At 42.0% G+C, this 23,224-nt stretch overlaps 1 protein-coding gene across 4 annotated transcripts in view; it reads left to right on the forward strand.

Moving 5' to 3' along the window:
- Positions 1-23,224, forward strand: part of adcy6a (adenylate cyclase 6a) — a 272,247-nt gene that overhangs the window by 125,400 nt on the left and 123,623 nt on the right. Inside the window, exon 1 of one of the 4 annotated variants that reach the window (XM_062053920.1) lies at positions 3,226-3,437. The exons of the other annotated variants lie outside the window; for them this stretch is intronic. The gene's annotated coding sequence lies outside the window, so the exon portion shown is untranslated. Of the gene's footprint in view, positions 1-3,225; positions 3,438-23,224 lie in introns of those variants that run through there. 4 annotated transcript variants of the gene reach the window in all.

Raw genomic sequence — 23,224 nt, forward strand, 5'->3', positions numbered from 1 at the left:
TTTATAGGCAAAATAGAGCGACTCCCACAGGTTTCATTGTAAGCAGTACGGGTGTGGGAAAAAATCGATTCGAATTCGAATCGCGATTCTCACGTTGTGCGATTCAGAATCGATTGTCATTTTTAAAAAATATATATATTTTTTGTTATTTATTTATTATTATTATTATTATTATTTTATTTTTATTTTTTTTTATTAATCAATCCAACAAAACAATACACAGCAATACCATAACAATGCAATCCAATTTCAAAACCAAACCCGACCCAGCAACACTCAGAACTGCAATAAACAGAGCAATTGAGAGGAGACACAAACACGACACAGAACAAAACAAAAGTAGTGAAACAAAAATGAATATTGTCAACAACAGTATCAATATTAGTTACAATTTCTACATAGCAGTGATTAAAAATCCCTCATTGACATTATCATTAGACATTTATAAAAATGAAAAAAGAATGAACAATGGTGTCACAGTGGCTTACACTTGCATCGCATCTCATAAGCTTGACAACACACTGTGTCCAATATTTTCACAAAGATAAAATAAGTCATGTTTTTGGTTCATTTAATAGTTAAATCAAATTTACATTATTGCAATCAGTTGATAAAACATTGTCCTTTACAATTATAAAAGCTTTTTACAAAAATCTACTACTCTGCTTGCATGTCAGCAGACTCGGGTAGATCCTGGTGAAATCCTATGTATTGAATGAATAGAGAATCCTTTTGAATCTGGAAAAAATCGTTTTTGAATCGAGAATCGCGTTGAATCGAAAAAAAAAATCGATTTTGAATCGAATCGTGGGACACTCAAAGATTCGCAGCCCCAGTAAGCAGAGTTTTGATCGCATTCATTTACTATTTAGAATGCCTACAAATATGAAAAAACATATGTGTTGTTGTCTTACATAAGGCAGGGGGTTTCTCAGCTCTGCTCGCCGGCACTGCGCAAGGGATCATGGGTGATGTTGTTTACTTCTCAGACCTGCTCATTTAATAGCGCCAGAAAAAAATACATTGAAGGGAGTACTCCCAAGTTCTCGTTTGATACCGTCACATACCACGGCATTTTTGCAAGCATTTTAAAACCGAAATACCTAAATATTTACAATATTGTTACTAGGGATGATGTTTGATAAGAAATTATCGAGTTCGAGCCTATTATCGAATCCTCTTATCGAACCGATTCCTTATCGATTCTCTTATCGAGTCCAGATAGGTTGTTGTATATGGAAAAAAACACACAATATTTGGTTTAACAAAAGCTCACTTTTATTATATAAGAAAAAAATTAAATCTAATAAATAAATACATATTGACTGTTACCCCCCTAAAAAAAATATAAAATAAATAAATATTGACTGTTGTTACCCAAAGTATACTAAGTGGGATTTTTCAGAAAAACAAATATATACAGTAACACAAAAACAACCTGTCTCTGTGATCACTATAGGTGTATAAATAATAATATAGTGTTAAATAAAATCAGTCCCTTGGGCACAAAACTGAAAATAATACAGCTCTCCAAAAAGTGCACTTGTGCTGCTATTTGACATAACTCTTTGTTATGATGCTTTGACATTTTTACACTTTATTTCTTTATTGAAAGAAAATTCTATGAAGAGAAAAGTTGTTTGCAAATGTGGTTACAATGCTAAAAAATGAAAAGTTAAAGCTAAAAAAAGAAATACACTTTATTGAGTTAACATTATTTCTTTATAGGGGGAAAGATGTGATGTTATGAGCTAGGCTAGGAATATAACAACTACACTACCCAGCATGCAACGGGAGTGACGAGCATGCGCGGTAGCCCCAAAAAGTGTTGCATGTCATCACGTAAGAATGAGGTTATGAGCACGCTGTGAAAGTAAACGTCAAGAACTCAGCCAACACGCCTCGTCTGCATTATTTATAATTAGACAGACAACACATATACAGTGTGATTTTGTTTTATTTACAAGGAAAGAAAAAAAAAAGTTAAAAAAGGGAGATCATGTCATATATGTTGTTTATATATGTATGTGCTGCGGTTGCTTTAAGAACGTTGCGACAGCTGCCGTAGAGGAGGTGCGTTGCTAGCCTGGTTGCTATGTTTCCGGTTGGTCGTAAAAGTGTTCGTCATGTGTTTGTACTCTGCTCAAATCTCTCAGTAAAGTTATTCATTGGATTATACCTTTTGTTTTGAACTTTATTACACCTTGGAGCGCGGTCCATTGTTTTTCCTGCTTTCGGTATCTGCGCCTAATGACTGAGCTACGTGATTTCTTGTGATGTCCCACGGGGCATTTCTGGTCGGGACGGGAGTCGTTCCGAGGGATTCGAATAAAGAACCAACTCTTTTTCTTTACTCTAGTGGTCTTAATAACGGGTACCGGTTCTCAAAAATGGATTCGAGTTCGAGGACTCGGTTCTTTTCTTATCGAACAACCGAGAAAACCGGTTTCGAGTATCCATTATTGTCGAAATAGCTGGTAGCACAAATGAGTAAGAGTGAGTAGTCAGTAGAATGAGTAGTAGTACAAGATGAGTAAGTAAGATAATTGTCTTGCCTACAGTCAAACATGAGGATGGTAGTGTCGTTGTCCAGGGCTGCATGAGAGCTGATGAGCTGTGCACTCCTATAGCACAAACAAAATTATGATAATGTGAATTTGACCAGGCTATGCAGCTTTCTAACTAATGTCTCAATAGCTATCTGCGTGGATTTTTGACATCCTCTTTTTCATCGTGTGTACAAAGTCAATAGAGTCCCACAAATAGAAATAATTTGATATGCATTATAAATGTAGAGCAAGACAGTACTTGACAAATTACACATTAAAACACAAAGCTTGTGTTGTTTCACATAATACAGAACTTAAAAGATCCTATAGCACAAACAAAATTATGATAATGTGAATTTGACCTGGCTATGCATCTTTTTAACTAATGTCTCAATAGCTATCTGCGTGGATTTTTGACATCCTCTTTTTCATCGTGTGTACAAAGTCAATAGAGTCCCACAAATAGAAATAATTTGATATGCATTATAAATGTAGAGCAAGACACTACTTGACAAATTACACATTAAAACACAAAGCTTGTGTTGTTTCACATAATACAGAACTTAAAAGATGATGATGATTCCAAAAGAAACAACGTGTGATATAACTTGAAAGAAGAATGTTATGCAGTTGTGGAGTGTAGTTTTTACTTTTAAGCCACTGTGGTAAATAAAAATTGATGGTAAACGTGCACGCCGTCAAGGAAACATCTAAAAAAGTAGAATGTGTCCTGGCTGAGTCACATTTTCACGCTCTAGAGATGGTGATCCTGGGTCAGCATGACATTAATACAGATGCTGTTCTCAGTCACAGGGATGTATTGGCACACTGGAGCTTCTTGAGATTTGAAGGATGTGCTTCAGGGCCTTCAAATGTAGCTTTTCCATGGTGAGTTTTATCTTACTACTATGATATTCATTTTGACAAGAGTCCTGTTGTTTCGTGGCATTTAACTGTATTTATTACTGTAGAAGAGCAGTTCTGTCAAAATACGTGACCAAAAAGACTTATCTAGTTATCAATAGAAATTTGATCTGTTATTATTTAGCTATCAATAAATGCTGTGTATTTCCTGTCAGAAAAATTAGAGGATTATATACTAAAGTTACATTTGTGCATGTGTGCACCGCGTGTGCCTGTGTCAGGGGTTATTGAGTCTACGGGGCTTACTCGTACATCCAATACACTTATATGAACACAGACACACACCATGTCGTCACCTGCATTGCGATCTCTACATCACACTTTCTTAATAGAAAGAAATAGAATGACTCCAAATGACTACATTTACAAAAAGTTAAAATAAAGATGTGTCATTTAATTGAGGACTTTTGTCTACTTTTTACATAAACACTGTAACGCTACATTTGTCTGACGTAATAAGTGACATACTGTGTATCAAATAGGGAGTGGGAGAGAAGATAAACCTTAGCAACATATTGCATTATCATAGCTATTGTCATGATCTCACATGCCAGTTGTCATTAGTTTCTTGTATTTTGTATTATTTACTGTGCAACTCCAGGGGTTAGTGCGTGTGCCTCACAATAAGAAGGTCCCGGGCTTGGGGTCTTTCTGTGTGGAGTTTGCATGTTCTCCCCGTGACTGCGTGGGTTCTCTCCAGGAACTCCGGCTTCCTCCCACCTCCAAAGACATGCACCTGGGGATAGGTTGATTGGCAACACTAAATTGGCCCTAGTGTGTGAATGTAAGTGTGAATGTTGTCTATCTGTGTTGGCCCTGCGATGAGGTGGCGACTTGTCCAGGGTGTACCACGCCTTCTGCCCGAAGGCAGCTGGGATAGGCTCCAGCACTACTCACGACCCCGACAGGGACAAGCGGTTGAAACTGGATGCATGGATACTGTGCAGCTCTCCTATTTTTCATTCCACTTCCAGTTTGCCTCTATTTACTACCAGTCCTCTGGTCTGGTCTGGTCTCCTCACCTGTCCCTCATTGAAAATGAGGACATACCGTATTTCCTTGAATTGGCGCAGGGAATATAGTATTCGCACGTCTAGAATTACTGCCGGGTCAAACTCGTTTTTCAAAATAATTAACGCATGCTTGGCCTTATCGCCGGTTTATTATTGAAGCTGGATCAAATTCGTTTCGCAAAATATTAATTTTATTATCGCATGTCTATAATTTTCGCCGGGTCTAACTCGTTTCGCAAAATATTTAACATATGGCTGGAACTTCCACCGGGTCAAATTCGTTACGTCACGAGTGACGCATCTGTCCTCATTTTCAAAATGGAGGAAGCTGCTTTCAGATTGAGTGAGCCTATGGCTTTGCACTTTGTTTATATTATAAATATGTTTTTTTGCATTCTATTTTAGTTACTTTGAATTTATAACCCCCTGGCGCTGCTTTGTATTCTTTTTGTACTGTTTTGTACTACTTTTGTACTTATTTGATTGTTGAAATGTTGAAATGTATAAATAAAACTTTAAAAAAAAAAAAAAAAAAAGGAAGCTGCTTTCAGTAGTTTACAATCGCACAAAGGAAAAAAGATAAAGAGCTTTTCAGTAGGATTTAAGGTCCAAGCTATTGAATACCGGTACAGTATGCTAAAGAGAACAGTAAGCAGCTATGTTTTATTAATATACCGTAGCTGCGTGTGTGAAATACTGTATAAGTCATTAAATGACTCCCGCCTCCTGGTGGTAGAGGGCGCTGCCGCGCTAGTGATCCTTCTTGCGACTTCCGGTACTGCAGAAGAAGTGAACACACGCAGCAAGAGATTTTTTTTCTTTTAACAAGGATTACATACCGGTATCTAAAATACAACAGTTTTCTAAACTGGACTTTCAATCGAAGCAGGATGTAATAATTAAAGGAATATCTCCATCGAAACAGAGACTTTTAAAACTGAAGAAAGAAAATAAGGAAGACTTCTATAAACAAGTTATCGATGCTTTTGGTCAGAAGGAGCTGCAAATGGACTCCATTTATAAGTACAGGTAAGACCATAATAACGTTTTTTTAATTAAATGTGCTTTTCATGATGGTATGCTTACATCACACTCAAAGCGCACGCCTAAATTTTATGGATTCCTTTTGGTAAACGCCGGAGTGAGAAGAGGTTTTAAAATAATTACCGCATGCACGGCCATCCCGCCGGTTTCCGGTAAACGCAGGTGTGACAGGAGGTTTTAAATTAATTAACGCCCCTGCGGCTATTCAAGGAAATACGGTACATGTCCCTGGCTGCCAGTCAGGATGCTTTAAGTCATGTCCTTGTTTGCTTTGAGCAGCACATGAGTTTGTTCTTTGTGCACTTCCCAGCTGCCCATCTTGATTTCTGTGTTACCTGCATTTTTCTTGATAAAACAATCGTAGACAAGATGACTCACATTAATGCAAACTATAGTTTTAGTTGGTGCTTTATGCCAAGATATCTCTGGTCTAATTGTATATGACCATCAGACACTATTTGATCTAAGCAAAACACAACAGTGTTTTTTAAATATCAGTGTTGGGCACCAAATGTCAAAACCCTCGCCAAATCTCGCGTCAGTCCTGGCATACTTGTTGCACTTACCTGCTGTCATACAAAGAAAGCGGCCCATGAAGTGCAGTAATCATGGAAGATTCCTTATGAAAGTCAAGGCTTACGGCAAGTCTACTTCTGGAGTTGGATTCAGCCCGTTGGATTCAGCCCGTTGGATTCAGCCCGTTGTCCCAGCGCGGTTGTACCCCGGCCTCGGTCACTAGCCGCTAGAGACGCCACTCCGAAGACGTCAGAGCAGACGCTGCGGTTTGGATTTTGGATTCCTGCGGGCTCTGTGCCGCAGCTCCCCCCAGGGGATGACACTGACATTCTGACACTATGTCTCGGCCTGCTGAATTCTAGATCACAAGCAAACTTTTTACTACTGGATTATATGTCGCTCACAGAGACATGGCTCCCAGCCGGTGAGTTTACTGCCTTTTCACAACTTTTACCTACGGAGTGCGTATTTTTGAGCACGCCACGTACCACAAATCCAGCTTCATCTGCCAGCAGGTACCGACAGATTTTTTTTCTAGCTTCGAGCTTCAGACATTTATTATAAAGCTCAATAATACTTGTCCAGGGTGTACCCCGCCCCCCGCCCAAATACAGCTGGGATAGGCTCCAGCACCCCCCACGACCCCGAAAGGGACAAGCGGTAGAAAATGGATGGATGGAATAATCTGATTTTGTGTGCACTAGTGTACCCCCCAACAAAATTGATAAAGACTTCATACAAGATGTAAACGTCTCCTGCGTGGTGGGTTCTCCTGGGACCGACAGAACCTTCGTGAGCCCGGGATACATGGTTGAGCAAGTCTTTTATTTTTATATTTTGTATCGTTCAGGGCTGTGTCACCAGCGGCCTCCTTCTCTTTGTGTGGGTTTTTCTCTCCTCTCATACGCCTCCTCTCATGGCCTCGGACGCTGCTGATAAAGGCGACAGGTGATTAGATAATTTACCCCAGCTGGGCAATCTACTTACCTGTCAGCTGGGCTTCGAAGCTGGGCCATACACACTCCCTTCCCGCAGGATGCGCGCCGACCACGCCCTCCTCCACATACCTCCACCGCCAGACTCAGGCCGGGAAGCCGTCTGGTCGTGCCTACTATACCGCGCCCGGACGGCGTACGCAGCGTGGGGGGCGCAGCACCCGGTCCATGAGGCACTGGAATGTGGCGGGTGCACCGAACAAGCCGAACGGAAGTGTCAAGAATTGGTACAATCCTTCCGGAGTGGAGAATGCCGTTTTTTCCTTGGATTGTGGCGACAAGGGAATCTGCCAGTAGCCCTTGGTCAAATCCAATGTCGTGAAAAAACGAGCAGTGCCTAGCCGATCCAGGAGCTCGTGGACCCGGGGCATCGGGTAGGCGTCAAAATGTGACACTTCATTCACTTTGCGGTAGTCCACACAGAACCGCACAGACTCATCCTTCTTCCCTACCACAATGATGGGGCGGCACCACGCACTGTGAGATTATTCTATTACCCCTAACTCCAGCATCGATTTTAATTCTTCCCGAACCACTTTGCGTTTGTGTTCGGGCAGCCTGTAGGGCCGAGACTGCACCGTCACACCCGGGTTGGTCTCAATGTGATGTTGGATGAGGTTTGTGCGGCCGGGCCGGGGGGAGAACACATCAGAAAAGCGCTGCTGCAGCCTGCCAACATTTGCTTTCTGTGCTAATGTAAGCTGATTATCACAGAGGAGGAGGGAGGCCTTGGCGGAGCGCGGGACCGCCGGCCCGAACTCCTCCCCCTCCTCGACCGCCGTCACCATGGAAACAGGCTCCACCTCCTTCCATGCTTTCAGGAGGTTGATATGGTAAATTTGGGTGTCTCCGCCCCGGTCCGGACCTCGTAATCCACATCATTCACTCGTCGTGTAACCACAAAGGGTCCTTGCCACTTGGCGAGTAATTTAGAGCTGGACGTCAGGAGTAATACAAGCACTTTTTCTCCCGGTGAAAATTTTCTTAGCTGCGTCCCCCTGTTATACAGGCGCTGCTGATGTTCCTGGGCCCTGAGCAAATTCTCACGTGATAGGTGACCCAACATGTGGAGTTTTGCTCTCAGGTCCATAACGTATTGTATTTTGTTTTTGCTGGGGCTTGGACCTTCCTCCCAGCTTTCCTTAACGAGGACAAAAACCCTGCGCAGCTTCCTGCCGTACAATAATTCAAAGGGGTAAAACCCCGTGGAGGCCTGGGGAACCTCCCGCACTGCAAATAACAGGGGATCCAACCATTTATGCCAATTTGGTTTGTCCTCGTGCACGAACGTACGGATCATGGATTTCAATATCCTATTCAGCCGCTCCAACAACCCGTCTGTCTGCGGGTGGTAGACGCTGGTCCGAATGGATTTGATCCCCAATAATTCGTAGTTTCGTACAGCTCCTTTATCGTGCGTGACATAAAGGATGTGCCCTGGTCAGTCAGAATCTCTTTCGGGATTCCGACTCGGGAGATGACCTGAAACAGCGCTTGCGCTACACTCTTTGCAGAGATGGACCGCAGCGGCACTGCTTCGGGATAGCGATTTGCGTAATCCACTAGGACTAGCGCAAAACGATATCCACGTGTGTTTGGGTGAAATGGTCCGACGAGGTCCATGCCAATCAACTCAAACGGGACCTCCATGAGTGGTAATGGGAGCAAAGGCGCCCTGGGAGTGGCCGCTGGATTGACCGCTGGATTGACCAGCTGGCAGTCCGGGCAGGCCGCGCACCAGCGACGCATGTCTGCCCGGATGCCTGGCCAATAGAAACGGACCATTACCCGGTGGAGTGTTTTATCATACCCCATGTGTCCGGCCATAGGGTGAAAGTGCGCCGCCTGGAAAACCATTTCCCGACGGCGTTTCGACACCAACAACTGGGTGATTTCCTCTCCTGTTTGAGTGTCACAACTTACTCTGTACAATCTGTCCCTGATTAATGCAAAGTGAGGGAATACCCGCGCAATTCCGGGGCGCACCAGCTGACCATCAATTGATATCACTTGGTCCCAGGTCCCAGGCCGAGTGTCGTCTCGAGACTGCTCAAGTGGAAAGTCTTCCATAGGGTGCCATTAGGGGACCGGGGGGACTTCCCGCGTAGCCCCCGCCGGTTCCTCCTCCCCCTCGGCCGCGTCGGATGACCTCGCATCGCCGCTGAGAACAGCGCAGATATCCCATTTCCCTACCAGTTGTGAACGCACCCCTGCACACTGCTTCACTAAGTCATGGAACCCCGCCCAATTAGTTCCCAGGATTAAGGGGTGCGTGATGTGCGCACTTACAGCCACCTCGACACTATATTTTATTTTGTTACATTGAATTTTCACTAGCACCACGGGCTACTCGTGCACATCCCCATGAACACATTTATTTTTCCGGGGGCCGGAACGCCGGGATAGCCGTCACTCGTGGCGCGTGCGATCGGCGCGGCACTGGTACGGGGCGCGTCGGGACCTGTGAGAGGGCAGAAGAAAAATCAGTCGTGCTGCGCCGCGGGACCGGCGGGGCCGCCCCCTCCCGCTGCGTGCGCGGTCTGCACAGCGTCGGCCCTGGGCGCTCGGCTGCCTCCGCGGTCCTCTCCTCCCTCCGCGCCTCGCAATGCACCGCCAGGTGGTCTTCCGCCAATGTCAGTGCCGCTGCCAGGTCACGTGGGTGGTGATAGCAGACCCTGGCTGATGTCGGCGCCGGGATGGCCTCCATGAACTGCTCAAGGACGACCAGTTCCACCACCCGGCTGTCGCTGTGCCGCTGTGACGCGCTGGCTGTCCCGGAGCTGCTGCCCGAGTATGAACGTCTTCGGTGGTGCAGCCGGTCCGGTCCAGCACCGCCCGCCTCAGGTCCAGGAAGCGCATGCGGGATGCCGCCGGCAGGCTAAGTGCCGCCCGCTGCGCCTTCCCCGCCAGCAGCGGCAGCAGACGTACCCCCCACTCCTCCTCCGGCCATCCGCACGCCGCCGCTGTGGCCTCAAAGATATCCAGGAAGGCCTGGGGGTCCTCGGTCTCCGCCGTGCGCTGCACGGAGACGGCCGCTGATGTCGGCACACTAGCGTCTGCAGAATCTGGCTCTGCTGGGCCACCTGACTGCCTCCAGCTGTTGATGGCTCGCCGCTGCCACGTCTGCGAGCACTTGCCCTAGTGCCGTTAGCGGGTTGGGTGCCGACATCTCCGGTCCTCAGGTACCTTGGGCGCCAGATGTAGACGTCTCCTGCGTGGTGGGTTCTCCTGGAACCGACAGAACCTTCCTGAGCCCGGGATACAGGGTTGAACAAGTTTTTCATTTTTATATTTTGTGTCGTTCAGGGCTATGTCGCCAGCGTCCTCCTTCTCTTCGTGTGGGTTTTTCTTTCCTCTCATACACACCTGTCAGCTGGGCTTCGAAGCCAGGCCATACACACTCCCTTCCCGCAGGATGTGCGCCGACCACGCCCCCCCTCCACACAAGACTTCACAGACTTCGTAACCGGTCTATCTTTGAGCTACGATCAATTTCAATAGCTCAGGATTTTAATATCCATGTTTGCTGTAAATCGGGACCGTTGACAAGAGACTTTTTAATATAGACTCTTAATTTGACGCAGTGACACATGAAAACGGACACACACTGGACCTTGTGTTATCTTTTGGCTGCAATGTGTCTGAATTACGTACCGGTACCAAAATGTGTATCAATACTTTTCGATACTTTTCAATACTTTTCGATACTTTTCCATATAAAGGGAACTACGAAAAATGTCAATTTATTTTAACAGGAATTTTTTACACACCACATTAAACACTCAGAGTCAAAGAACAATTTTACAAGGTTGAAATATAAATTGAACATTAAACACTTTGGGCTTTTCTTGTTGCACTCAAATTACAATTTTCCATATTACATATAGTCGGCCATAATCAAGGATTAGCAGTGTTGGCGCTAGGAATTTTCAAAATCGTACACATCAAGTCATAAAAATGGGGCCCTTCAGTAAATTTTTGGGGTCCCACTTTTTTGTAAGCGTTTTGAAAACAAATGATAAATGTATGCATTATCCTGTTATATCTCACATTCTATATTGTGTTTTGGAAAAAGGTTGTCATAAACGTTACTTCATTCATTAAAAAAATAATACAAAAGAAAACAAATGATTATGCATATGTAAATGTATTCAGTTATAAACATTCATTTACTTTCTTCTTTCCTTCATGGATCTAAACTTTGCCTTTGCCGGTAGTTTTTTTCTATATTTGTATTTAATAAGTAAAAGTGTAAAAAGTTTTTTGTTTCGGTCATGGAATGATGTTAATCGTGTGCCAGGGCATACATGCAAACGACAAATTGAATTGATTATTCTCACCTGTATGTAGATCATCAGTTGTTTAAAAAACACCACATCTACAGGTGATTACGCTCTTGCTAAATGGAAGCTTACACAGATACAATTTTATTCTGAGAATGTCATCCAGGAAAGTTTTTAATCGTTTCACTTAAATGCATGTAATTTACAGTATTTGCACAAAACTTGGCGTGTACGGCCAAAATAAATTGCATGATTAAACTTAAGTCTGTACATGATTACTAATATATTTTTTCATTAATCACATGATTAACTTGTTATTTTGACAGCCCTAGTTCCTAGTAATATGTATATATTGTTAAACTTTTGTGCCAATGTGTTTGTTGTTCTTATTTATCTTTCGCTTGTGTTGTTGCCCAAAAATAAATTGCAAGTGATATTGTTTGTATGACTATTGTTAAGTACTTTTGAGAGGCATTGTTAATGTTCTAACTATATCAAAGTGTATTTTTCTAAAAGATCTATCTTTTTATGTAACAATAACATTTTCATTATTGTTTTATAGGTTGAGCATCACATGAAAAAAATCTTGCAAAAAAGAAGGCTGAAATATTATGTATCACTTACTAACTTTTTTTGTGATTAATAAAATTAGTCCAAATTTACAGGTTTTGTTGTTGATGATGCTAAATATGTACATCGTAAACCACATGAAGTTTGTACATCAATTGAAGAAAATAGAAGGGGGACACATTTTATGGCAGCACAGAAATATGCTGAAATATTCGGTATCCCCTATTAACTTTTATGTAATTATTAAAATGAGTCCAAATGTACACATTTAGCTGTAAATGATACTAAAAGTGTACATAATAAACCACATGAAGTTACTACATAATTTGAGGGAAATAGAAGGGGGACACATTTAATGGCAGCACAGAAATATGCTGAAATATTCTTTATATCCTACTAACTTTTTTGTCATTAATAAAATTAGTCCAAATTCACAGGTTTTGTACAATGCCAAGTCTGTACATACTATTACAATCCACATCATGTTAGTACATAGCTTGAGGAAAATAAACGTAAGTGGGACATATTTTCTGGCATACAATACGTGATTTTTTAACATGTAATTGAGTCTACCCTGTAGTGTTTGTTCCCATTATATTGGTGTTATTTTTTAATCTATCAAAAGATTGAATAAATAATAAACCAAATTACAGGATGTTATTAATGTCACACAGCGGTGAAGGATGTCTTGTCTTGTTTTTTTTTTTGTCTTGTCTTTGAAAAGTAACTCTCCTCTCGTTTCAGGTCACTTGCCTTTCCTTCTGTGTCATCAGTCTGACGTCATCCCTGATCCCTGATTGTTTCCACCTGTTCCCCATTACCCTCATGTGTCTTATAAGCCCATGCCTCCCTTTGTTCTGTGCAAGAATGTCTCGTAGTCTCGTTCATCTCTAGCATCATGCCCAAGCCTTGTCTCGTCTCGCTTTTGAGTATCCTGATCCTGAATTCGCTTGTTAGTATTTTTTGAGTTTCCTTTTCTGAGTTTCAGTTTATTCTTACAGTTCTTCTTTTTCCTCAATTTTTTGAGTGACATTTTGTTAACTATTTTTCTAGATCAGAAACCGTGTAGAAGTTTTATAGCCCATTGTTTCACCCTCCTTTTGGAGCGTTTTTTTTGTTATTATTTCAGAGTTATATTCGCTATTGATATTTTTTGTTTCCTCCTTTCGGAGTGATTTTCGGTTGTTCCTTTTTGTGGAACCTTTTTTGCCTAAATGTCAGATTATAAATGATATTGTATTGCCCTGACTCAGGAGGTGAAAAATAGTATTCAAAATAAAAGCCTGCCGGATTGTTCCCTACTCTGCATCTGAGTCCTATTTTTGACCAAGCCTGACAATTAATGTAATTTCCATAAAATAGCAGGCTGATCAACCCCTCTGCAGCATGACACGTACACAATAGAGAAGCAGCGATGTGAATACAACACGTCATGTACGGATGATCAAAAGCATTTATTCGGGTCTGAAAGTCACATGTTACACCAACAACATTTTAGAACATTTTTGACATGATTGTAAGAATGTTGTATCATTGACATCGCTAATAACATGAAAGTGCTGCCGCTGTCTGAACAAGGCACGGAGATCCACCCGCATGCGCGCTCCTTCGGCAGGTACACAAAATATTTCAGGGATACAGAATTTCGCACGACACCGGCAAATATAAACAAAACAAAACACCGGCGGAAAGCAATAATCCATTTAAAAAAACCAAGCAAACCAGAGTTTAGACCTAGAGAAGGCAGTGTCGGTAAAAAAATTTAAAAAAAATTATCGACCATTGCCGGGTAAAGTGAAGGATGTTACCTCCGACAAAAACATCGGCCCTGGAGGGAACGTCTCCCCTGCGCTCCTTGACCACATTGTGGGAGCCGACAAGCAGGAAAAGTGTAAAACAGCACTTGCAGCTGTTTAAAGCGTTACCTTTATTGTTAGTTTGGAAACCCAAATACCTCCATATTGGGCTTCACGCATGCACCCTCTTTATTAATCAGTAAAATTGTCGTTTTTTGCAATTCTTCCCCACCACGATGTTATTGCTTGTATGCACTTTGTGTTTGCGTTTTGACACACTCAACATCATGCGCCTTGGCTCTGTAGTCACCGCCGCACAACGACATTCAGATGAGGGTAGCGGTTTCGCACCGAATTCAATTGATTTGTACCGCAATACTTTATTAGTACCAGTATACTGTACAACCCTAGTTGGCAGTTGAAATTGTTGAAAAACATTTCTCCGATCACTTCGCTGTATTGTTTTCCGTAACGTGCTTACAAAGCCAGGCTACTCCGTGCGGCTTGGCGTGCCGGGTACAGCACAATTAACCTGCAAACTGCATCATCCTTTTCTGAATCCATCACCTGATCTGGGATCTTATCTCATTGTGATTTGCTTAACTCCACCCCAGATGAACTGCTCTCTTATTTTAATAACGCCTGCATGGAGGTCATGGACACAGTGGCCCCATTCAAACAGACACGCACTAAGCCACTGACGCAGTCGTGGCTGAGCGAGACCATCCGCGAGCTCAGACGTGCGTGTCGACGCGCTGAGCGGAAGTGGAAAAAAGACAACCTTTGAGTCTCTACAAATATTAAGAAACAGTCTTGTAGAATATGAAAGGGCAGTCAAAGCAGCAAAAAGCACTTATCTTTCTAATCTTGTGTCTAAGAATAGCCACAAACCACAGGTGCTATTTAACACTTTGAACTAGTTTATTTAGCCACTGAACTCCAACAGGGTGGTGCTTTCTTCTACTAACTGCAAGCAATTTTTCTACATTTTTGACAGAGAAAATATATACGATTAGAGTGTACGTTCCTGCTGCTGTAGTCTCAGTGGAAACATGTCTTACTGCCTTGGAGGGTTTTGAGCCAGTGTCCCTCCTTGACTTTACAAATATAGTTCAACAGATAAAACCTTCTGCATGCCCACTGGATATTATCCCATGTCGGCTTTTTAAAATGTTTTTACCTTGATTGAGCATTGTCTTGTCCAACTAGTAAATTACTTCCTGAGATGTGGATATTTTCCAACCTCCTTGAAACATGCTGTGGTCCAACCACTTATCAAAAAGAATAACCTTGACCCCAATATTTTATCGAATTTTAGACCAGTCTCGAAGTTCCCTTTTTTTATCCAAGGCTCTAGAGAAGGTTGTTTATGATCAACTACATTTGTATGCTGTTTTGCAAGACCTGTGTCACGTGACTTCAAATTTGACATCTCATTGGCTGGTTCTGAGACAGGATCGATTGCTACAGTCTTAATATACCAGAAGTGAGTATTGCTTTTTGAAGCAGCAAATTCTTCGACAAGGAATTTTTCAGCACTGAATTTTTCAGCACTGATTTTTTTACACTGAATTTTTTTACACTGAATTTGAAAACATTGAATTTTTAAACACACACATTTGTATGAAATTCAGTTCACAAAATTCAAACTCAAAAAATTAAGTTACATAAATTCAGTGTCGATAAAAAGACAGAAATTACCCTCCATATAATTTTCCCAGAAAAAACACGCTCTACAGATTGAACTTTTTGGATGTAATATGATGTACTTTATTGCCATATTTTATGACCTGGCTTAGAACGTGGCTGTTGTGGTATAGTGTGCAAATAAATTTGACATTTTGTGTATCCATCCACATCCAACGCTTGTCTTTTTCGGGTTCGCGGGGGGTGGCTGGAGCCTATCCCAGCTGTTTTCGGGCGGGAGGCGGAGTACATCCTGGACAAGTCGCCACCTCATCGCAGGGCCAACATAGACAACATTCACTCTCACATTCACACACTAGGGCCATTTTTTTTAGTGTTGCCAATCAACCTATCCCCAGGTGCATGTTTGGAGGTGGGAGGAAGCCTTACTAGCCATAGGGTACCCACGCAGTCATGGAGAGTACATGCAAACTCCACACAGAAAGACCCCGATCCCGGGGATCGAACCCAGGACCTTCTTATTGTGAAGCACATACAATAACCCCTTTATTGCTGTGCTGCCCGGCATGTTGTGTAATGATTTTATAATTAACACTATTTAGTGTTGAAATATATATATATATATATATATATATATATATATATATATATATATATATATATATATATATATATATATATATATATATACACACTACCGTTCAAAATATATATATATATATATATATATATACACACTACCGTTCAAAAGTTTGGGGTCACCCAAACAATTTTGTGGAATAGCCTTCATTTCTAAGAACAAGAATAGACTGCTGAGTTTCAGATGAAAGTTCTCTTTTTCTGGCCATTTTGAGCGTTTAATTGACCCCACATATGTGATGCTCCAGAAACTCAATCTGCTCAAAGGAAGGTCAGTTTTGTAGCTTCTGTAACGAGCTAAACTGTTTTCAGATGTGTGAACATGATTGCACAAGGGTTTTCTAATTATCAATTAGCCTTCTGAGCCAATGAGCAAACACATTGTACCATTAGAACACTGGAGTGATAGTTGCTGGAAATGGGCCTCTACACACCTATGTAGATATTGCACCAAAAACCAGACATTTGCAGCTAGAATAGTCATTTACCACATTAGCAATGTATATATATAACTGGTCTTTCTTTAAAGTTAAGACTAGTTTAAAGTTATCTTCATTAAAAAGTGCAGTGCTTTTCCTTCAAAAATAAGGACATTTCAATGTGACCCCAAACTTTTGAACGGTAGTGTATATATGTATATATATATATATATTTTTTTTTACATTTTAAGTTTTAGTGTGGTATTTCAACTCGGGACAGCGTGGCTCGGTTGGTAGAGTGGCCATGCCAGCAACTTGAGGGTTCCTGGTTCGATCCCTGCCTTCTGCCATCCTAGTCATGTCCGTTGTGTCCTTGAGCAAGACACTTCACCCTTGCTCCTGATGAATCGTGGTTAGGGCCTTGCATTGCAGCTGGCGGGCATCAGTGTGTGAATGTGTGTGTGAATGAGTGAATGTGGAAAAAGTGTCAAAGCCCTTTGAGTACCTTGAAGGTAGATAAGCGCTATACAAGTGTAACCCATTTACCATAACTCTATGAGGTGTTATCAAATACACTACACGTGTTGTTCTTTTCACACTGCACACCAAAAATAACACCAAATGGGTGTTTCATAGGGATGATGTTTGATAAGAAATTATCGAGTTCGAGCCTATTATCGAATCCTCTTATCGAACCGATTCCTTATCAATTCTCTTATCGAGTCCAGATAGGTTGTTGTATATGGAAAAACACACAATATTTGGTTTAACAAATCACTTCACATTCTCTACTGCTCGCTACTATAGTATTACCATATCTGAGTTATTGTGCAGAAATGTGGGGAAATAACTACAAATGTGCGCTACATTCGTTAACGGTGTTACAAAAAAGATCAATTACACTGATACATAATGTTGGATACAGAGAACATACAAACACTTTATTTATTGAGTCAAAAATATTAAAGTTCGATGATTTGGTAAAATTGCAAACAGCTAAAATGATGTGGAATTAAATGATGGAATGGATTAAGTAAAGAAGTTAAACATTGTATTGATATGATCCAGTTTAAGAGGTTATTCAAAATAATAGTGCTTACAAAGTACAAAGAAGAAGAATTATGAGAAATACTTTCAACCTTATTGAAAATACGATATTATTCATCTCAGTATATTAATAATGACTAAATTAATTAATTACATATTACAAAACTGTTGTATATACTAATTCACAGATGTTTTATTATAAAAAGGTCAGTAAATGATGTATATATTTGTATGAAGTGGGAAAGGGGTAGGATTAAATAAGCTTTACTTCTTCCTACTCCTGTAAAGTGAAATTATATGAAACTGTGATGTATTATGATGTGGTCGGATCATGTTTTGTTTAGTTATGTTCTGTTAGTTTTGGACTTCCTTAGTTGTTTTGTGCACTTCGGGGGTTTGTTTTAGTCACCATGGTTACTTATGATTTTCACCTGCCTTGTACGCGCACCTGTTGCTCATCAGAAACTCTATTTAAGCCTGCCTTTTCCGGTCACACCCCGTGGCTTCATTGTTTGCATTTGCAACAGTTACGTTGGCATTCTGGTTTTCGAGCTCATGATTCCTGTGCTAAAGTTACCTTAGCTTCTAGTATTCCTGTGCTAAGTAAGTTTTTGCTTTAGCTTCTCATGCGAACGGCACGCTTTCCAATCCAATCCAATCCACTTTATTTATATAGCACATTTACACAACAAGAATGTTTCCAAAGTGCTGCACAGCCATGTTAAAAACAATATTAAAAACAATATTAAAAACTATATTAAAAACAATATTAAAAACAATATTATGCTACACCAATGACTGAATAAAAACAAAGAATAAATGAATAGAAAACCAATACAGAGACAATATAAAAAAATAAATATGATTAAAAACGATTTTAAAGGGTGAAACCAATTAAAACAGTAAAATAGACATCAAAATTTATAACCCTAACCCTAACCACACAGGACAACAGAGGACAGAAGACCACACAACTCACGTAGTGTTAAAAGCCAAAGAATAAAAGTGGGTCTTTAGACGAGACTTAAAACACTCCACTGTGGGAGCAGTTTGAACATGGAGGGGCAGAGTGTTCCAGAGTTTAGGGCCGACCACAGAGAAGGCCCTGTCTCCCCTGGTTTTAAGTCTCGTCCTGGGCACCACGAGCTGGAGCTGGCTCTCGGACCTCAGAGCGCGCGCAGGAGTGTAAATTTGGATGAGGTCCGAGATATACTGAGGTGCCAGTCCATGTAAAGCTTTAAAAACAAACAGCAAGGATTTAAAATCAATTCTAAAATGAACAGGGAGCCAGTGCAAACTCCGAAGAATTGGGGTTATATGCTCACGTTTCCTGGCCCCTGTTAAAAGTCGTGCTGCCGCGTTCTGGACTAACTGCAACCGGGAGAGAGTTTTTTGGCTAATGCCAGCATAAAGTGCATTGCAGTAGTCTAGGCGACTTGAAATAAAAGCATGCACGACTTGTTCAAAAAGGTTAAAAGATAAAAATGGTTTTACCTTTGCTAAAAGACGAAGATGATAAAAACACGATTTTAAAACGCCATTGACTTGTTTGTCAAATTTAAAATCGCTGTCTATAGTGACGCCAAGGCTGGTGACTTTGGGACGCACATGATTTTGCAATGGTCCCAAGTCAGTGAGGGCCGGACCAAAAACTGAAATTTCCGTTTTTCCCTCATTCATTATTAAAAAATTCTGGGCTAACCAAGCCTTGACATCACATAGACAGTTGAGAAGGGGTGTCAGGGGGCCGTGGCCTTTTGAAATTGGCATATACATTTGGCAGTCATCTGCATAAAAGTGATAAGACACTCCATGTTTCTTAAAAATCTCTCCAAGAGGGAGAATGTACAAGGAAAACAGGATGGGGCCTAGAATGGATCCCTGGGGGACACCACAGTAAAGCGGAGCAGAAGAAGAGGTGGCGTCCCCCAGCCTGACAGAGAAGGACCTCTCTGACAGGTAGGATCTGAACCACTCTAATGCAGTCCCCCTGACACCCACACAGTCTCTCAGGCGGTCTAAAAGAATTGTGTGGTCGACTGTGTCAAAGGCAGCTGTAAGATCTAAAAGCACTAAAATGGCAGAGCTACCAGAATCAGACATTAAAAGCAAGTCATTAAAAACCTTTAAAAGTGCAGATTCAGTACTGTGCAAAGCCTTGTATCCAGACTGAAATGGATCTAAAGTGCTATTTTCATCTAAAAAAGGCTGCAGCTGCGCTAAAACACATTTCTCCAGAATTTTTGACACAAAAGGTAATTTGGAAATGGGCCGATAATTTGACAAACATGTCGGATCTAGACCTGTTTTTTTAATCAAAGGCTCGACAACAGCTCTTTTACAAAAAGAGGGGACACAGCCAGAAATCAAGCTGCTGTTGATGATGTCCCTAACAGACAAGTCAATAGTGCCCCAGATTTCTTTAAAAAAGCGAGGGGGTACTGGGTCTGTGGGACAGGACGAGGGTTTCAGTTTGTGGACTATTCCTGTAAGCTCAGGCATGGACACAGGCTCAAAGTGACTAAACACAGCCAAGCACTGAGTGGCCACATTAAAACTCAATGGAGAGCGAGAAAGATTTGCCCGAATAAAAGCAACCTTATCGTTAAAAAAGGAGAGAAATTTTTCACAAGTTTCACTTGTCATCTCCAGTAAAGTGGCTGGATTCGGATTAAGAACATAACTAATAGTATTAAAAAGAACACGTGGCTTGCTGATACTATTTAAAATTAAGTCTGACAGATATTTTGTTTTTTCAGCTTTAACCACACTTTGATAGTTCTGACAGTTTTCTTTTAAAATTTGATAAGAAACCTCCAAGTGATCCCCTTTCCACTTGCGCTCCGCCCTTCGCCACTCACGCCGAGCTGTGCGTGTGGTTTCATTGAGCCAAGGCTCCTGTTTTGGCTTTGGACGTATAGCTTTGAGGGGCGCTATACTATCCAGAACCTCAGAACATGTAGAAAGAAAAGAGCACATCAATTGTTCAGTGTCTGCAGAGTGTGATATACTCTGCATGGACACAGTGAATAAAGGGGAGAAGGTGGCTGCGGTGTCAGACCTAATAACACGCCCATGACACACGGCAAGTGGTTTCACATCAGGGTCCAAACTTAAATTAAACATAACAGGACTGTGATCAGAAAACACAGCATCACCAACAACGACATTGTCAACATTAAAACCATGAGACAATACGAGATCTAGTGTATGCCCACGTTCATGTGTGGAACCAGATACAGACTGTATAAAATTAAAAGAGTCAATGACATTCAGGAAGCTCCTGGATAGAGGTTCGTCTGGGCAGCAGGTGTGAATATTAAAGTCACCAACAATAAGAACACGATCATATTTGGGCAGAATTTCGGCCAGAAATTCAGAAAAGTCATTTATGAAGTCTTTGTGGTACTTGGGTGGTCGATAAACTACAGCACACAGGACGACATCAGAAAGACCCAGCTCAAACATGCATAGTACGAAGCTTGAAAAGGAGGATTGCAGGCGGATCTGACGGCATTTAAAGTCATTTTTAAAAACGACTGCTAATCCTCCTCCTTTTCGGCCAGACGACCGCGGAGAATTAAAATACGAGCACTCCGGTGATAAAAGTTCATTTAGAGGAGCGAACTCACCAGTTCTCAGCCAAGTCTCCGTCACACAGAGGAAGTCCAGTCCGCGGGAGACGAATAAATCCTTCAGGATAAATGTTTTGTTTGTCAAGGATCTTGCGTTAACAAGACCGAACTTAACGGGGGCCGGCGCATCCAAGGCCGGTGCTGATCTGGGTGGGGCCCGACACAGAGCCCGCAGGTGGCGGGAATTCACTCCGCACCTCCGGGGGCGGGGACAGCAGGAGCGCGGCGGGCGAGCTTCCCCCTGCAGGCCGACGACAGGAACAATCCAGGACCCGGCGGGATCCAGCAAACGTGGGTGCAGGAAGAAACCAGGTACCGGTCCATACCTCCTTCGGGAAGTCACGGAAAGCCGGGCCAGGAGTGCCCTAACTTTCACCAGCTGGCCGCCACGTTTACCGCGGCGCCGATGACGCTTTCGCCGGGGGAGAGGAGCCAGAGGGCGAAAAAGGAAGGCAGGAATCCGGCCAGGTGAGGAAGCTGACTGGGACGTCGTAAAACTAACGTCGAAGTTGATCATATCCGTGTGAGAGGGACAAAGATCCAACAGCGTTTGGCGGTCATACACAAACAGTGAGTTGACAGGTACAACAAAAGACGCGAACAGCACAAAAACAAGCAAAACTGACAGCGAGAGACGGCAAGCCTTAGCACATACTGGCGCCATCTTTGTTCCTGTCTGTTGTAGTGTGTATGATTTATGAGAAATAAATAATTTCCTACTTGCACGCTTTCGTCCGGAGCCGTCAGTTTTGCGTCCCGGGAACTAACCGCAGCACGCTGCACTCCACCGTGACAAATGACTAAGCTACGTGACGTCATTTCTTGTGATGTCACACGGGGCATTTCTTGTCGGGATGGGAGTCGTTTTTGGGGATTCGAATAAAGAACCAACTCTTTTTCTTTACTATAGTGGTCTCGATAACGAGTACCGGTTCTCAAAAAGGGATTCGAGTCCGAGGACTTGGTTCTTTTCTTATCGAACAACCGGGAAAACCGGTTTCGAGCATCATCCCTAGTGTTTCATTTAACCATCCTAGGTGTTGTTACCATCACTTACACTAGTGTTGACCCTTTACACTTTTAAAAGTGTTATTTGACACAATTTGGTGTGGACCAAAAAGGACCACACAAAAGTTTTGAAAATAACTCCCAAGTGTTGATTCTACACTGTCAAATTTGCTGCCCTCATTTGTGACGTCACACCTGGTTTACTGTAATTCTTTGTATGCAGGCCTGTATCAAGGTTCTCTCCAGTGGCTGCAGCGCATGCAGAATGCTGCTGCTCGTCTTTTAAACAAAACTAAGCAAAGTGAGCACATTATTCCTGTACTGGCCTCTCTTCATTGGCTCCCAGTTACTTTTATAGTTCATTTTAAAATGTTATCTTATTGTTTTTAAATGCTTGCACCAAGTAGCCCTGCCCTATTTTATTGAGCTGCTACAGCCTTATTCTCCCAGCAGGACCCTGAGGTCTACAGACCAGCTCCTCCTGGCTGTCCCTAAAACTAGGCTCAAAATCAGAGATAGAGCCTTTTCAGCGACAGGGCCTAGACTGTGGAACAACCTTCTAATATCTACTAGATCCTCCCAGTCTCTGAGCCAATTTAAATCTAGGCTAAGAACATATTTTTATTGCCTGGTGTCAAATCCAGTTAGGCAGGATATCCTGGTCGTTTTATTTCTTGTTTTATACATTTTTATGTTTTTTTTTTTTTTTTAATCACGTTTTAGTTTTTTTAGGTGATATATTCTGCACTTCTGTTAAGGTATATTTTCTATTGTACTCATCCTTTTGTGTTACAATGTAAATGTGACACTGCGTGCATTATTTTTGTAAAATTCTGTACAGCACTTTGGCCAACTGGTGGTTGTTTTTAAATGTGCTATAAAAATCAATGAACTGAACTAATCAGGTTTACCCAAATAGATTTGTGTGAGTCCGCCATTTTTATCCAGTTGTAGTCCAAAGTTGTAGTCAGTAAGTTCCTTCTTTTTCTTTTTAAGGGGCAGACTAGTTCGCACATGTACAAGCATGCTAAAATCCGGTTGCCATTTCTAATAAAACATAGCGTAAAATTCTAACTTCTATCTGTCAGCAGAATCCATGTGGAAACACTAAAAACTACAACATGGCTGACAGGGTGAGA

This window comes from Entelurus aequoreus, linkage group LG07 (assembly GCF_033978785.1).
Source record: "Entelurus aequoreus isolate RoL-2023_Sb linkage group LG07, RoL_Eaeq_v1.1, whole genome shotgun sequence".
Classification (NCBI taxonomy): domain Eukaryota; kingdom Metazoa; phylum Chordata; class Actinopteri; order Syngnathiformes; family Syngnathidae; genus Entelurus; species Entelurus aequoreus.